This window comes from Falco cherrug, chromosome 11 (assembly GCF_023634085.1).
Source record: "Falco cherrug isolate bFalChe1 chromosome 11, bFalChe1.pri, whole genome shotgun sequence".
Classification (NCBI taxonomy): domain Eukaryota; kingdom Metazoa; phylum Chordata; class Aves; order Falconiformes; family Falconidae; genus Falco; species Falco cherrug.
Genome location: NC_073707.1, coordinates 21,822,796 through 21,840,469, shown reverse-complemented (window position 1 = coordinate 21,840,469; position 17,674 = coordinate 21,822,796).

The following is a 17,674-nucleotide window of genomic DNA, read 5'->3' as shown; positions in this document are numbered from 1 at the left end:
ACCAGCTGAGAAGGAACTGGGTGACTCCTCCTTCAGCCTAGCAGAGCCAACTGACCTCCTGCAATGTCTCTCTTTTAGGAAGGGACAGAAGAGTCATTCGTACTATGTTTTACCAGTTCCTAGGATAATGTACAGCATGATGAAGAGGAAAGAAACCCAACCGCTTCTTTGAGGACTTCAGGACTGACTCAATTTGGTCTTCATGTTCAAGTGGGGAATGATTGAGCAAGAACTTGATTTTATCAGAAGGAGGTTGTCCATTCTCTATTCCAGCAGGGATTTCTTTGGTTATTATCTATTCACGCATTTAATTTCTTTAGAAACAGCATCTGCCCAAAAGCTCTGGGCAGTGTGCCATTCCTCTGATGTACAAAATGTACTTGTTATTGAACCTGGGAATGCATTAGCTACTGATCAGGCCTTGGTCTTGCTAAGCCTTTTCCACATGCTTAATGCTATACGTATAAGAGATATGCAGAGGAATAAAGCTAAGTTTACCATTTCTCTTTGTGTTGCTGGAATTATAGTGAGTCACATTCTGACCACTTTTAAACATTGTATGATTTTTCCCTTTCCCTGAAAGACACAAGATCCCACCGCATATGGACATGTGGAATGCAATGAACCTTTCCTATCTATGAAATTATGTCAAGTAGTGTTTTCAGCAGATTTTCTTTGATATTTCACTCTCTAGAAAGATCCCAAGTAGAGCAGGTTTTTTTCAGTTGTGGTCATAGGGTCTTGTTGCTCTCAGAAGGTCTGAATGAGTCCACCAAGTGTCCCAGGCTTGCATCTGGGGACTGATTTAAAACAAGCACCTGCTTCGAACTGTACACAGGTTGCAGATCAGTAGAGCAATGCAAGCACTTTAGGCAGTTCCAATGAAATCACATACAACCTCCTCCAACTGCTTCCCGCACAAAAGCAAACATTCCCCTTTGCACAAGGGTTTCTGACAGCAAAAGTATCCAGAAGAAAGAGGATGGCAGAAGACCCTAAATCTAGAAAAATACAAGTTCCTTGGAAAATACTCACAGATGCCTCTGGAAAAAATTCCAGCTGCAGTAACTACCAATAGAGCCTATTTTATACCTTTGCGACCAACTGAACTTATGCAATCACTCTGCTTCTTACATAACGCTGGCAAAATGCCACCCCCTCCCTGTTCTGGAAGAACCAAACCGACGTGTTAGAAGAACATGATTGGAAAGGCTGGCCTGGGCCATCAGTTTGCACTTAAAGGACATGTGGAATATACTCAAGATGCCATGAAATAATAGCCCATGTCAAACAAGTTCTAGGTCTCCTAACGCGCCTTGATCTGGCCACTGAACACACCTGTTCCCAAACTGGGGTGAGATGTCCTCCTTCCTTGGGAGTGCATGGGTGGACCCAGACGTGGTCTCCTCTGCCCCACCCAGCTCAAGGGGGTGGGTGAATCCAAGAAGGCACCATGGCAGGAATTAACCACATGGGGAAACCCACACCATTCCCATCCTCCACCACCCTCACCAGTAGCTCGTGTGTAATCAGCCCCTGCTGAGGAGGTGAGCGCAGGCCAGTTCCCTGGGTAGTGCTGCTTTCCCCTCCTTAGTAGAAAGGAACTTCCCCCTCCTGGTTAGTTTGGGCCTTTTGTCCCCCACTGCTGCAAGGACCCTGCTCAAAGTCACTGCTGCTGAGGATGCTCTCCCTCAGCTCATGTGGTTGAGTGGAAGTCTGGTGGGAAGGGATAGCAGAGCTGCTGGTAACGCTTGGGTCTGGGATTGCTTTCCATGGGCAATGTTCCTTCTAGCTCTGCTGTGGAAGCATAAAGGAATAGTGGAAATTGAGAAATAAATAGGAAAGTGCAAAACTTCTAAGAACCTTCAATATATTTTGCAGACATTAAAAAAGAAAGAACCCTGAAACAGTATCTGTGGGCTCCAGAAGTGGAGGCATGAGCACATGCAGCTGGAGACCTCCATCCTCTCCTTCTGCACTGCAGCTCTTTGCCTCTTGATCGCTTGGGTCCAGCGCTGGCACGGGAAGGATGGTGCGAGGTTCATGGAGGGGTGGGCAGCACTGAGGGGTGCCTGACCCTGCCGCTGCCCATGCCACCGGGGAGCAGAGTGTGCCAGGGCCCCGCTGGGTGCAGGAGCCAGGGGCACAGATGCAGCCAGTGCCAGAGCGAGCACTTCGGCGTAAACACTGGGGTGGGGAAGGCATCTGGGCCAGGGCAGGCTCAGACCTGTGCGGTGCTGGCAGCCTGACTCTCTCCATGGGGTTTCTGATTTCAGGAGCAAAGGCGTTCCGAGAAAGCACCCGTGCTGGGCACGCCGAGCCATCACCAGACACTGCTTCGGCTGCGGACTTCTTCAGCCCCTTTCTTTGCCTCTCGGCAGCAGCTTTTCTGTTGTACAGATGGAGTTATGGGCACAGGCTTTTAATAGAATAAATAGTTTGTGTAAAAAAAAATTATTGCGTGGTTATTGCCCTCTTAAATCTGCTCATAAAGGGCTACAACAGGCGAGGGAGGAAATTACTGCCGACCTGCAGCTGGTCAGCTTCTGTGAGGGCTCCGGCCGAGCTTGACGTTTCACACTTAGCTTTTCAGGATGTCGTCTCATGAAATTTTACAAGCTCAGTGGGAGCAGGCGAGGTCAGCGCCTTAATGGGAGAGGAGCAAGGCGATGCCGGGAGCGGGTGCGCTGGTTTGGCAGGCAGTGCTCTTGCCTGCGCCCGCTGTGCCGTGCTGTGCCGTGCCGGGGGAGCCACGCTCTGGAGCGAGGCTCTGATGACTTCAGTAGCTGCAGATCCCTTGGCTTTGGTTTTCAGGAGTGCTCAGGTGGCAGCCCCAGCAGCCAGGCCAAACTACTAGTGGGTTGGAGACAGAAGGCCACAGAACAGGTTTGAAGGGATGAGGAAACATTTAGGTCATTTTTATCCAGAGCTAGTCTGCTATCTCTAAATCTTGCCAAGTGGGCACGACACCAGGAACAGGAGGTGAAGTGCAAGAAAAAACAATGCCAGGCTTTTTTCTTTTTTTTTTTTTTTTTTTTTTTTTATCACCTCCTTCTCCTCTCCCGTCAGTTTCAGTGAGATTACAGCAAACACAACACATCTGAATGCACGTGGCACGATGGAGATGTGGGCGGTTTTAGGGGAAGGGAGCCAAACTGGCGACCCAACTAGTTTGGTGGAAACTAAACTTCACTGTTTGGAGATCAGCTTCTCTGTACGGAGCGAATGGGTCATCTCCACCAACTCCCCATGCGGGGTCTGCCCAGCTGCACTAACAGGGAAGACCACAGGGATGAGGGAAAGTTCTGAACTGGTCTTCACAGGGTAGAGCAAGGACTGCACATGGGGTCTGAAGTGAAAGAGATCCAACTAAACTCCTCAATTCTCCAGAATGCTCTGTTTTTGAGGACAGAGTGGAGTATTTATTTTTACTCCTATTCCTTTCTTCTCCTGGCTCTGGAGCAATGCGGGCTGTACACGCAGTGTAGGATGTGAGCACATACTGTACATCTGAGGTGAGATGAAACACAAATATGCCTTTTCATAATAGCATTTACACCTGGAAGAGAAGACCGGTTTATTACCTTGGTAAACAAAAGTTAGAATTCAAGCAAAGTACAAACTTTGCCCTGGGCTATTCTGACAGAGCACCTTGTGTTTGTGAACTGAACTCGGTTGCTAATGTGCAGCATGAAGCAACGGGGCTATTTTCAACCCTCCCCCATCCCCTCATCCGAGGCCCCAAGTTTAAAAGTTCATTAATTTTTTTTGGAGGGGGGGCTTTTAGGTGCTGAGATGCACCCCGGCTGTGCCAGCTGAGGTGGCTGCTGTTGGTGGGGAGGGCTGTGCATGGTGTATCTCTGCTGTGCATTGGGTTTTCTCTCTTTCCAGAGAGCGTGATGATTTTAAGGTGTGTAGATTTAGCAATACGTGCTGTGCTGAGCTGCAACTTGTGCTGCAAGCCTGTGTTAATGGGGGAGGAATACCTAGAGTGCTTCTCGGCACATGGCAGCAATGCCAAGTCCCAGCCTGGTACCTGGGAGGACCTGAGGACCATGGACCTTGCTGCACCCATGGCGTGGCTCTCAGGCCTCCAACACTCCAATGTTACAAGGCTCTGGACCTCTTGGAAACTGTCTTATGCAGGGGACACATGAGCCTAAACCCAAAAGCCTCCCGGGGACCAAATTTCACTCTGCAGCAATGAGAATAGCTCCCATATTGTACAAAAGAGCAAGCTCTGCCCTGTGCCCCAGCTTGCTTTGTTGCAGTCCACACAATCTGCCAGCTGGGCAGGGAGGAGGGGGATCCAGATAGATCCGAGAGGAGCTGGAGCAGCAGGATGTGTCTGGCACCATGCTCCCAACCCATCAATCCTCAGCCATTTTTCTCCATGCCAGAAGACGGTTCCTGGTCCAGGCATAAGTCTGGCTCTGGGCTGGCCTGCTCTGTGTCCTCATTAGGCAGTGCCATGTGCTAAGGGCAGAAAACTGCCAGCTTTTCTTGAATAAAATGATGAGCTTGTTGAAGTAAAATTTACAACCTTCCCCAAATTTCTAGCTCAAATATCTGACTGAGCAAAATCACAAACTTTTTTTGCATGTTTGAGAAGTCCATATAATTTCACTCTGTTTTCATCAATGCCTTGCTTTAACTCTGGTAATGCAAGGGTAAGCAATTGCAGCCGGTGTCAGAAAGGCTTTTACCTTCAGGATCTACAGCTTATAGGAAAGACTGGATTTATAGTGAGACTGTTCTTTTCAAAAGTTTCTGAAGAATCCCCACTCCTGGATGTTATTTCCAAAAATCTTAACAGCCCTCTCAGGGCCTCCATGGAGCTGGTGTATCCAGGTTGTAGTGAGGATGCCGACTTGCCAAGACAGCAGAGCTTTGCCTGCTGCCTGGCAGGTGATGGTGTCCCCCTGCGGTGGCATCTGCTGACCCAGCTCTGGAGGTCATTAGCAAGATGTTGTGCATCTCACCAGGCCGTGTATTTTACTGCAGGTCACTGCCTGCTTTTTCTGATGGCTTAAACACTTTCATCACTCTGCACAGGAGCCATACCATGAAGGGGAACTGAATCTTTGAAAAATCTTGGCCTTTCCTAGACCACAGTGTTTTATTTAGCTCTGTTGGCCCCAGAAACCTCAAGGGTTACTTTAAGGAAACAAAACCTGTCTTTTGGCTAGATGCAACTGAGCTGGGAGATAAACAGGGTATTTATTGTCAGAGCCCCATGTCTTCAGCAGTAATAACGTATTCCTTATACCTTGTGCAAGCCCAGCTACTAGGGCATGACATGCACATTGCAACTTATCTGTGCTGCAATCTCTTCGGGCTGCTGGGAGGGGACCTTCTTGCGTTATGCTTTCAAGGGAAGAAAACCAGGACCCTGGACTGTAAAAAAATGACTTCTACAACCGCATTTTTTCTGAGTCATTAACTGTGCTTTGTTTGTGTGAGGTGGAACATCACCCTCCTGAAAGCAGTCACTGCCACAAAGGGGCAGACCCATAAGCAGACTTTCATGTAACCTATGAAATCCAGCAGAGGCTCTCAGTGGAGGCAAAGCGCCTGCAAGGATATGTTAGCAAGTGTCCTCTGCCTAGGTAAGGGGTCCCTGGATGAAGTGCCTTAAATCAGGGAAGTGGTGGAGGAGATGACAGAGAAGAAATGCTCACTCAGCTCTCTGATCATAACTTACGTTGACCTGCTCACTTTGCTGGATTACAAGATAAAGTCATGAGGGTTAAATTTAATCTGAATATAGCAACCCCATTAATACAAGTGTGATTTCAATTTGTTGAATGATGGCTTTGGCTATGTTTATTGCAAGGTCTTAAAAATTCTTGGAAGACGAGTGCTCACACAAATTAAATGCGTTTCTGCATAGGATTTGTTTAACCACATCAAACATGCTTAAGTATATACTGTGCAACTGTGGGACTGAGTTCTCATCAGAGATACAAGATTCCCCAGTGCCGCTTCTGCGGCAGTATGACATAACTTTGCCTGGCTGTTCTAGTCCCCTTGCTTGAGTGATCAAGAACAAGACGAGGCAAAGCAATGAATATAGCCCAGGGAAAAATTCTGCCTGGCTCATGAGAGATTGCAAATGGACCTAATAGATCAGTTCCATCTCTGACTTCTTTAGATTCTGTCATGATTCCCTCAGACATTTTGCAAAATATGCGTGACTGTACACATGGTTTTGCAATGGGTCCAGAGATGTATCTAAACCTGTTTGAGAACAGTTGTGTGAACTGTGGGTTCTGGTCAGTATTGTATAGAGAGGGCTGGCTGCATCTCCAATTTACATGTCTTTAAGCTAGACCAGGAAAAGTCTTGTAAGTTATGAAAGTCTGCTCCATCTCTTAGTATGTGATACCCACTGTGGCCATAGGATTTACAACTGTTCCTCAGGGGCCTGGGTCTATTCTGGAAAAGCACCTATTTTCTCAGTCCTTGTGTTTGACCTAAAGCTTGTTTCTACAACATCCCTCCAGAAAATCTCCAACTGGAGACAACACAGTGACTGGAAGACAACCTTCGTTTTGTGTACTGCGAGACATCACTGGAATGGCACAGCTACACCCGGGCTCCAGGCAAGATGGGACATATTCTACTGGTTGTATTGGCATTCGCAGCACTTGCACCAGCACTTCAGCTTCAGCTACCTGCATGTGGCAATGAGACCAGCTCCAGTCACTTGAATAAACACAACACACCTGTGCAACATTTCTGAACAGCTGCTTTATGCATGGTGAAAGCATGACATGGGTCATGGTGTAAATCAACTTTATTCAGTGGTCCCTATGATAGACCTCTTCTGACATTGATCCTGGTCAAAACCTGATATTGATCAAAAAAGAAAGTCATTCAGGCAGCTCAGCAATAGAATAATGAGCCCCATGGGGAATGTATCCTTGTTGTGAGCAAAGATGTACCCGGGAACAGCTGCCTGTGCATCAGGCTTCCTCTCCATGTGGCTGGCGTGAGCTTAGCTGCAGCCCGAAATTGCAGCTGAGCCACAAGAGGCATCCTCTGCTTAGGAAGGGCTTGGCCATGGGTTGTCCATCGGTGGATGGAGCTGTAATATGCTCTGGTATGTCCATCCCTCCATGAACAAGAGCTTGGCTTGTAGCCAAGACTTATAGCCCCAAACAGGTTCAAGCTCTGGAAGAACTGCAGAGAGCTCCCAGACTTGAGTGAAGCCAGCGCCCTACTTGGGCGTGAGGATTTACAATGTGAACAGTCCAGGGAGCAGAGTCTGAAATTGCTCAATGGACAAGGCATGCCCATCTCGGGAGGCCTCCTGGGGCAATGCTCAGTAAGGGACAGGGATGTCAGGTTTGCACCTGCAATTGCACCTGCAAACCCTCCAACACAGAGGTGTGAGTTTGCAAAGCTGGACTATGGACATGGACTGAAATGGGATTTATTTCCCCATATGCGGATGCCACTTTCAGGTGTGTCTGCTGTTGTGTGCTGCTGCGAGTGACTGAGGCTCCTCGGGCAACCCCACGTGCACGCATCCCCTCCGTGTGCTGGAGGAGAACAGGGCAGCTCTAGGTGCTGGGAGGTGAGAGGAAAGAGCTCTGTTCTGAGGCTTGGAACGCTCGGTTCAAAGACATTTTAACACCTCATAGTTACTTTGTAGAGGAATTATAGAGGACTGTATGAAAAATTTATTTGTAAAAAGGTTGTAATGATTGTTAAAAACATAAGGTATGAAATGTTAAGAAAAAAAAGAAAAAGGGGGAATTGTAGAAGAATGAAGCTGGGTTAATTAGCATTGATAATATACAACTGTGGGCTGGCTTCAGGGGTGTCGAGTTGGCTGATGTAGACAAGGTGCAGCTGTGGCTGTTCTGTTAAGAGGTTGGGCAACCAGTGAAGAGGGAGCAGTCAAGGAGGAGAGAGGAGGAAGAAGCGGAGAGAGAGAAAAATGTATGGCTGGGATGAGGAGAAAGTAGCAGAGGGACTGGCATGAAGAGGTATGTTGGTATGAGATGGTAAAAGACCTTGCTGCCCCTTGATAACTTGAGAGTGCTGCGATGTTACTTTCTCCATGCTGTACTGCCTACCCCTTAGCATTAATACAATTGTCATGTTACATCCATAGTAAACCCATTATACAGACTATAACTTTCTATTTGTTGCTTACTAAATGCATCAATAACCAGCTTTGTCCTAAAGCATAAGATGTTCCCAGCAAATGCTTGCCTGCCTAAGCTAATGTGAAACAAATAACTATTCAGTTTACAATTCACAAAGTATCTCTTAAATACTGAGACAACAATAATAATTGTGCTTTCATTCAAAACTTTGTGCTTATGTTTCTTCTCTTATTGAAGATCTTAAAGTGTGTTACAGAAGGTAATCGATAAGGCTTCACAAGAGGGAGTTGGGTGTTGCTTTGATAAAAGCATTATTTGTTAGGAAAAGTCTCAGATTTGGAAAAGCTTTGAAAACTTCCCCAGATTTCTTTGCAGGATCTGCTTCCTGATGGAGGTTGTCTCTCCCCAAAACACTGCTGTCCCCTTCCCACAGAGCCCCATTAGGATTTTGAGGGATGTCCAGTGGCCTGACCACCTCAGTGCAGACACAGCAGGCCTGGCTGTGCCTGTGGGATGCAGAGCAGCTCTGTCCCACTCCGTGCTGGGGTCTGGCCAGGCTCATCAGCCCCACAGCATGTCCCCCTTCACTGGCACTCAGTGTTGGGGTCCATACCAGGAGCACACGGTCTTCAGACAGAAAGACTCTGCAAGGGGAAATGGGGGAGACTTGTTCTCCGCATTTGCTAAGGCTCTGCTGCAAGCCATGGCCTTATGCTACAGCAAGGAGGGAGCTAATTCAGAGACGAGGGAGCAGCCAGGATAGAGGTGCCCTGCAAGTGATTGCCTGGGAGCTGTAATAAATCCATGTCAAGATGGATCCAAGGAAAAGACAGACTGTCTCCAGAGGACTCGGGTGAGGTCTTTCCCAAGCTGGCTCTGAGATGCTCTGATGTGGTGACCCAAAGTGCTCGGCAAGGTCCCCACAGAGCCTTCCCAAGCCAGGCATGGGATGCTCTGATTTGGCGACCCGGGCCTCTCGCTGCCCAGCTTTGCATGTAGGAGCACTGCTCATCCAGCATTATTTATGGCGAGCGGCTGAGCGCCCAACCATCTGGAGCCCAGCCCCACTAATCATGTCCTCTGCCAAAATAAATTGAACCTAATTGGTTGGAAAAGGAGGAGGGGGAGAAGCAACAACAGCAAAATCACTAGCAACAACAACAAACACCCCAACTCACCCCAACCCAATACTCAAAACAAATCATCAAGAGTCATTTAAAGTCAAATTGCACCAACTGTCTGACTGAGGCTTGTCCAAGTTTGGCCTTATCAGCATTCAGCACCACTGCCCTGGGATGGATGAGGAAACAAAAAACACCACTAAAGGATAAGCTGGGGAGAGAGGACCCATGTTTCTTGTTCACTCCAAGGCCCTTTATGCTCTTCTGGAAGACAGAAAAAAAATATTTAACTGAGAAACAGGTCTTTTGATTATCTTTACTTAATGTGGCTAGATGTCTCTCTTCCTCCCATTCCTGCTCTTTGCAGGCAATGTAGTTCACACCTCCTGGCACTGGGACTGGAATGGTGCTTGAGGCTGCAGGTCAGTTCTGGGCTTTGCTGCAGTCCTCTGAGAAAAAACTACCCTACAGCCCTCCTCCTGGACCATTCCTCCTTCCATGGAGGAGCTCAGGATGATCCCTTAGAGTGTGCCTTGGTACCAGGACATCCACAGGCACTTCTCCACCTTGGGTTGATACCAAGGGAGGAGAGTAATCAGTGTGCCTGCACCTCAGGGACCTTTCTGCCTCAGGGGTCTTCTGTTGCCTCCTCCTCTGGTGGCTTCTCACACCACCTCATCACCATGGGATCTGATCTTCCTCCAGCGTTAGGGGTGGTGGTGTGGTTTACATCTGCTGCTTGTTTGCTTTCTCACCCTCACCCCCGGGAAGGATGGTGTTCAATGGATGTTCTGTTTTGTTTTTTCTCTGTGTGTGTATATGTATTTTTACATATGCATATGTGGAAACACAGATACAGGCAAGGACTTCCCAGCTTTCACCTTCACTCCCACTCACAGATTAATACATCTAGGCACGCTGCTCACTCCTCAGAAATAAGAATGAGTCTATTTGGTTGCACAATCTCCCGTCCCCAGTGTATCCTTGTCCTGGACCTGTCTTTTAAAGAATGCAAGCATGGAAAAATACATCAATATGTCTTACACTTAACAGGTGGGGGTCTTGGTCTGGGCAGGCTGTAGTTTCCAAAATCATGGAACAGGTTGGGTTGGAAGGGGCCTTAAAGATCATCTAGTCCACCCCCCTTGCCATGGGCAGGGAGACCTCCCACTAGACCAGGTTGCCCAAAGCCCCATCGAACCTGGCCTTGAACACTGCCAGGGATGGGGCATCCACAGCTTCTCTGGGCAACCTGTGCCAGCGCCTCGCCACCCTCACAGTAAAGAATTTCTTCCCTAATATCTGATCTAAATTTACCCTCTTTTATATATATATAAATACCTTAAATTTACATGTTGTGGTTTCTCCTCAAAAATATTTCTACCAGAGGACTTTCTCTTAGACATTAAGGAGGTGGTGCCACTGGGCCAAAGAAGAGATGTTGCCTTCTGGGACCCCTCTCCTGGATGTGGCATGTTTCCTGAAGCAGAAGTTTTTATTTCCCATTTCAAGGCTGTGGCTCAGATGTGATGATAAGGTTGGGTATGGAGGGGTGCATACCCACACCCATCTGTCACCCACTGGGAAGGCTCCCTGCTCCTACAGGAACAGGGCTCTCCCTGACCCACAGCTTGCTTCTCTTTGGAGGTTTTTATGCTTGTAACTAGGTGGCTACAGAGGGAAGTCCCAGCTGAAAGCCATCAGAAACTATTTTGCTGACTGCTGTTTCCCCTAATCTTCCTGCTGTGTGTCAGGGGTGGTGGAAATCCTCTGGACTCATTTAGGAGCAACGCCTCTTGGGACACCTCTTAGATGTTTCAAAACAGCAGTAATGGGAAGACAGAAATGCTTTGGATGTTGTGATGTTAATTTTTTTTCTGCCTACAAGCCACTGCTGCCTTCCAGGCAGGCGGTGCAGGGATAAAGACAGGTCATCTCACCAGAGGGACAGTTCCCCAGACCTTGTTGACAAGGTGAGAGATGTTTCACCCATGATTCCAGAAGCTCTTGGCCTCTTTTTTCCCTTTTCTGTAGGACTTATCCATTACCCATCTGGAAATGCTTTCTCCTCTGCTCCTTGTGAGCCTCCTCCACAGAGCTCAGTTCCAGTTCTTGCTTTTCCATTTTCACTGCCATTTTATTTGCCCTTATTACAGCTATAAAGGACTTCCTGGTCCCCTGCTCATCCAACATTTTATAATCCCCTCCAAAAATGATTCAAGCTTCATCCTCATACTAGTGCTGTCCCTTGGAGCCCCTGCTCCTTGCAGGCAGCTGTTGCCAAACTCCAGGCTGGTTAGAAGCCTCCTCCTAATTTTTATCCCAAACCTTTTCATACAGCAACTGATCCCCCATTTGTTCTCACGCCAACAGGATCTTTTAGCTTGGATAGCTCTTCTCCCACCCTGGTGTTCATGCCTCTGGTGTATTTACAGACAACAAAGCTATGCCCTCTCCTGCTTAGTTTTGCTAGACTAAACAAGCCAAACTGTCTTGAATGTGGGTGAGAAATACATTCCAGAGACGTGGGACACTGACGGGAATGGCTGCTGGGGGGGTCCTTTGGGGCCCTGCAATGCTTTTACTTCGAGTTGCTGGAAGCAGTGTGCCTGCCTGACTGCCAGAAGAGTTTATCTTCCTCCATCCCCATCTTTGGACAATTTCTCTGCTGTCTCCTGCTGGACAGTTCCCCCACTCCCGCTGTGCTTGTCCTCCTCCAGCCAAACGATTGCTCTCTCTGCCCACCAAGAAGGGCTGCATCTGCCTGTCTGCCTAACCTCCTGCACTGGATTTTTGGATGGCAAAGCTGTTTGCGTGGGTAAAAGCCGTATTTGCCATCCAGTTTGGTGACACACGGGTGGGCTGGCTGCAGAGCCACATCTCCCTCCTTCCTTCCTCTTCCCTCCTTCTTCCAGTTGCTGTGGGCATGGTAAAGCCTTGCACAGCCCCTGTGTTTCATCCTTTCTGTTGTCTGAAGGAAAAGAGCTCTGTAATCAGTGGGGCTGGTCATTCCCTTGCACTTGTGAATTTACTCAACCAGCACCTAGCAAATGCCTGTTGTCTGGGAGATGTTTGTGCTGCTCTCATCTTGGGTAAGGGCATAACCAAATAAAATTCTGTCTAGCTACCCTATGTCCCAGAGCTGTGAGCTGTGCCTAAGCTTATCTTTCCTTCCAGAGTGAATAAGTTTCTTTTTAATAATTTTGAAAAGATAAAGTTAAGGGATGGGGAAGAAAACAGACATACACTATAGGTGCCTTTCCTTGGGCTTGGAATAGCAGTGCAGATGATGAAAGGTCTCCTTTTCCTTTTGCTCAGCCTGGTCAAGGCATTTGGGCTAGGCAGGTTTTGCTTTTCAAAAGACACTTTCTAGTTCTTACAAAGGAGAGTGGATCTGGCTGTCTGGGTTTGCAGCAGGGTGTGTGCGTGGTGGGGAAAGGCCTGGTTTCAGTGCATTGGGTTTTTTAACCAGTGAAAAGTCTGCCGTCAGATTTTGAGCTGAAATACACCTTGTGGGGGACCACTGAGCTCCCTGTGAAGACAAGGTTTCGATCAGCTGCAGCTGTGGGCTGGGGTGCGGAGACCTTGCCCAGACAATGGCTGTCAGAAGCGCAGAGAAGTAGCTGTGGTCAGCTTTCTCTTTATGCGATTTCCCCTTTTTCATTATGACTTCTTGGTCAGGCTGCATCCCAGACCTGCAAGGCTCCTGCAGCAGCCTGCGGGCAGCAGCATGTAGAGCAACACATTCATATCGTGAAACCAGACGGAGTGCTGCGATACAGCAGCCTTCCCGGGGGCTCTGCGTGCGTGCCTGTGTGCCTCTCTGTGCACACATATGCTGGTGTCTCAAAATGTGATTTAAGAGCAGAACAAGTGAGGAGAGTTCAGCGGAGAATAAAGAACGGGAAGGTAACATTATGAATATAATGAGTTTCAAATCTAGGACCACCTTACTTCATTTTAAGAAAGCCTTGGGAAGAGTGTATTTCAGCTGCAGCTTAATATATATTTGCCAAAGAGTTATACCTAATTTCATATACCACATTGTTCCTGCAGAGCACCAAAAGCACTTTAAAGAAAGACAGCAAGCTATTGAATCGGGTTTGAAGCCTGTAGCTGTATCCTTGAGACACTCTTTTTTTGAGATAGCCTTGGCCTAGACTATTTTAAAGCGGCATGAAACTCGGGCTGGTAATTTCTCTTCCCTAGCACAAAAGAGCTCTCTACAATAAAAGTTCGAGCTGTACTCGAGAGAGACAGAGCTCTGCTAGGCAGCTGATCCATGGCTGTGGGATCCCTCAGCCTGTGATCTTTACCCTGAAATCAAGAACTGGGCACTGAGCCCAAGACCGTCCCAAGCAAATCCCTGTTCTTTCTCACCCACAGCCCAGGAGTAATAAAGACAAAACTGTATGTGACAGATACTTGTTGCTCAAGCAAAAAGCACAGAAATAACATGATGAGCAGGCTGGTGTGAGAGTCCAGGAGGGAATTAGACACCCCACACAGTTGCACAAATGGGGCACTGGCATCCCTGGTGGTCACCCAGCAGCTGGCATCCCTCTTTCCTGATCATCATTTGTGGTGCAAGGGCGGCTTTCAGCAGTTCGTGCAGAAGCCTGTTCTGCTCATGAGAGCTTCAGAGCTGAAAGCCGGAGTCCTTTGCTGCTTCAGGATGCTGCAATGTAAACTCAATGGGTTTCTGACACCTGCACCGTGCAAAACATGGCAGTTTCAGTTCACAGTGGCTTGGGCAATCACTTTCCATTGCCTTACCTTTATGCCTGCTTGAGTTTTACTTTCAGTTTAGGGTTCAGGCTCACCCAAATCTTTGAGGTAAAATGAGCTCAATAGAAAGTAGCATGAAAGAGGACACTACCCGGATTTCCTCCAGCCTGGGCCTGTGTTCTCTAGAAATGCGCATGAAACTTTGAAATTGGAGGCTGGTTCGTGTTTTTAATAATATTGTAAACAAAAATATGAATCAAAACATTTTCTACTTTCCAACCCATGACGCAGGGATTGATTTGAATGCATCCTTGCAAATCTTTAAAGCATCTTGACTCCTTTGCTCTAAAGCTCCCACTGAATCCTCTGCATGGGCAGTATGACTGCTATGACTTTTCCTCCTGAGCTGGAGTTGTTTTCAACACTACTTCTTTTAGTTTTCAGTGTACGAGCAAATCATCTCTTCCTGTTGGAACCAGACATCACCCTGATAGCCTGAGGGATGAAGTCTGAATTGAAGTCATAATTATTTAAGCTGCTGTGTGATTTCCTTTTCTTCAGTATTTGTCTTGAGTGGTCAAGCAAACCTCAGATTTTCTTGCAGGCTTCCTATCTCTGATCTGCTGCACAACATTTTTGGAAATTTAGCTTGATAACTTGATATCCTTGCCCTTCACATTTTCTCCCCAGCCTCCCAGCTACCTCTGACCTGCCCTCGCATGTACGTGCTTCATGGAGTCCAGGCTGGTGCTCCAGGCAGGAACTCATGTGGTCCAACAATGTCATGTACCTGGCCCTTAGCAATAGTGCTTCTTGACACAGTCTGCTTTCTAGAAGTAGGTTCATGCCCTGTAATTGTTACATATATCCCTATATTACAACAATGGGCCCATAGAGTGAAATGATACAGTGGGTGGGTGACCTGCTGTGATGACTCTACAGTTTTAATTGGACTTTAGTAACTTTCAAGATAATTAAAATCCCTTCTGTGCAACCTTTCCATGTTCTGGGTCAGAGAGATTAAAACACAAGCCCCCACACACCCGGGGCAGACTTCTTGTTCTAATACCTTCTGAGCCCAGTGAGACAGTTCTTCTGTACTGACTCAGAAGGAAAAGAACACTCTATTGAATCAGCAACACCACTTCCTTCCTTTGCAGTTTTACCATTCACATCCTTACCCTGCTGCTCTTGAGAGAACCAGTGAGAGCAGTCCTGAGGAAGAAAGGCTGGAGGTGCAGAGAAAATACAGCAGAAGAGATACAGGGTAAAACACACCAGAGGGGGAAGGCAACCTTAATCCTCTGCAGCGATATCTGTGATTACTGTGCTCTTTATTAAACAATGTAGCTTGGCTGGAATGGGTGTCATTGAGCTTAGCATCCTCCCAATAGCTGATGAAATGCATCATGTCACACTGCCAGGGCACGAAGGATGGCTCTGGGGACTTCTGTGGAGAAAGGATCTTTGACCCAAGCAAAAGGGAGCAGCTGCTTTTACTAGGCTATGCCATCTGATGGCTCTTGCACCAGACAGAGCTGTCTCAGGATGTCTGTCATGGCCGATCACAACAACACTGTGGTGAATAACTGATTTCCCTTCCCTGCTGTAAAAACTCTGGGCAGCAAGACCCATCCACTAGCTCAGCTCTGCTGGCAGGATAATCAAAACCTATTTTTCAAGACCCACCATATTGTCATATTTGGCTCTCCTGGCTGAGGGAGGCCTGGAGCAGTACAATTCCACATGCCAAGGCAGAGTGCAGGGGTGACAGCAGGGCTGAACTCCCCACTATGGAATGATGGTGTTGGCTGGTGCATTTTAGTGGCCAAGGGTCCAGCTCTGTTGCCTTCCACTGGCTGTGGACAGGAACTGCACATGGCCTCAGCTGCGATGGAAATGGGGACCCGTGGTTGGTACAGGTCCTGCCTCCATGTCCCTGGTGCAGTCAACGCTGGATTTCATGCAGCCTGATGGAGAAGGCGGCAAGCAAATGCCAGACAACTAAAAAGCTTCATAGGCCCTTGTTGGGATGTTACATCTTCCCAGGGACTGTTATAGAAAAGGATGAGTTTATAAAGCTTCAGGAATGGTCTGAACAAATGTCACCAGACTGTCTTCGCTCAGCCTCAGACTGACTGTACAGGCATGCGTGCAGTGCCCGTTATCAGCATCACTGGCCAGGAACCATCTCAAAGGAGCTGCTGACGAAGACACGGAAAGAAACCATCTACCCATGTCCCAGGCTAATAGCAGTGCCTGGAATTGACGTGGCACAGCTGGATTTGAAGCAGTCACCTGTGGGCCAGTCCTCGATCGAGCCAGGTCCCTGCTCACTGAACAGTCATGCTGGTTTGAGACCATGTGGGACACAAATGCAAGAACAGACATGAGGAGGAGGGTTTTCTTTCAACCTAGAGACATGGTAACAGGATTTGATTTTTACTTTTGCTAATCCTTTACTATTTTGGCACTGTTCTGACTCTCTAAACTTTTTTTTTCCCCTTTCTTTTTCACTAAACCTCACAGAATTGTGTGAACCAGGGAGCTCAAAAGCTGGGTGAAATTTTTGCCCCAGGCTCTCAACATGTAAGGTGTGTTTGTGTGTGTGAGTATACATGTCTTCATACGCACAGATGAGTCATTCTTATTCTTGTGCGTGTTATTTCCGGGAGGGGGAAGTGAAGTGGTTGAATCCAAGGTAGGGGGATGCAACACACAGACCTCCTGGCATGGCGGGATGGCATTTACAGAAGTTTTTCTGGCTCAGCGGAGGAGGATGGAAGGGGAACTTGCTGACAATTTCCTGGTGGAAGGGTGGGCAAAACAGCCCTGTGCCCCCAGGGCCTCGGCTTGTCAGAGAGCGGCAGGTGTGTCTCATCTCCGTTCCCTCACTTTCTGTATGTCACTGTGGGCAGAGGCAAGGCTCAGAGAGGAAACCACAAATGGTCCGGACTGCCGAGTCTTAGCAAACAGAAGAATGGGCTCCAGGTGCAGGCTGTTTGCTTTCCAAAGAACCTGGTGCACTTCTGTCTGTCCCTCTGCCGGGGAAACACCACCTCCTGCGTGTTTGCCAGGACATGCCATCTTCCCCTGCCCCATCTCCCCTTCTCCTTCCACCACCTTCCTGAGTACAGACTGACCTTTTTTGTCTCCCTTTTGTCCCTTCTTATTACACCTATCTGATGGCTGGCAGATTTAGGGCTGGCAAAAAGGTGCATGCCCAATAAAAACTGACCCAGATTGTCACCCATGATTTGTACTGAACTCAAATGGGACCATTCCTGAGGTTCTCAGTTATTTAATTCAGTGTAAGATGAATTATTTTTAATCATCTCACTCCTTCTGGGTCCTGGCTGGGGACAGTACCGTCTATATTATCATATATTAAAATGGAACTGAGGTTGAAAATACATATCAGCAAAGCAAGCTGTTCCCATGGTAATTTATGGCTCATCCCATAGCAGAGACCAGTGAAAATCCTCCAAGAAGGTGTATCCTGCAGAGAAGGTGAGCCTGAGTCTGGAGAATCAAAGAGTGCGGACAGGATCTGGATAAACTTTTAGGGATGAGATCCATTGGTGTAAGCACTGTGGGAATCAGAGGGGGGAAATCAGACCAGGTCTGGCCCAGACCTTTGGTCCTCACCCTTATCCCGTGGCTGGGAAGGAGAAGAGTAATGCTGCTGGCAGAGCTGGAGGTTGC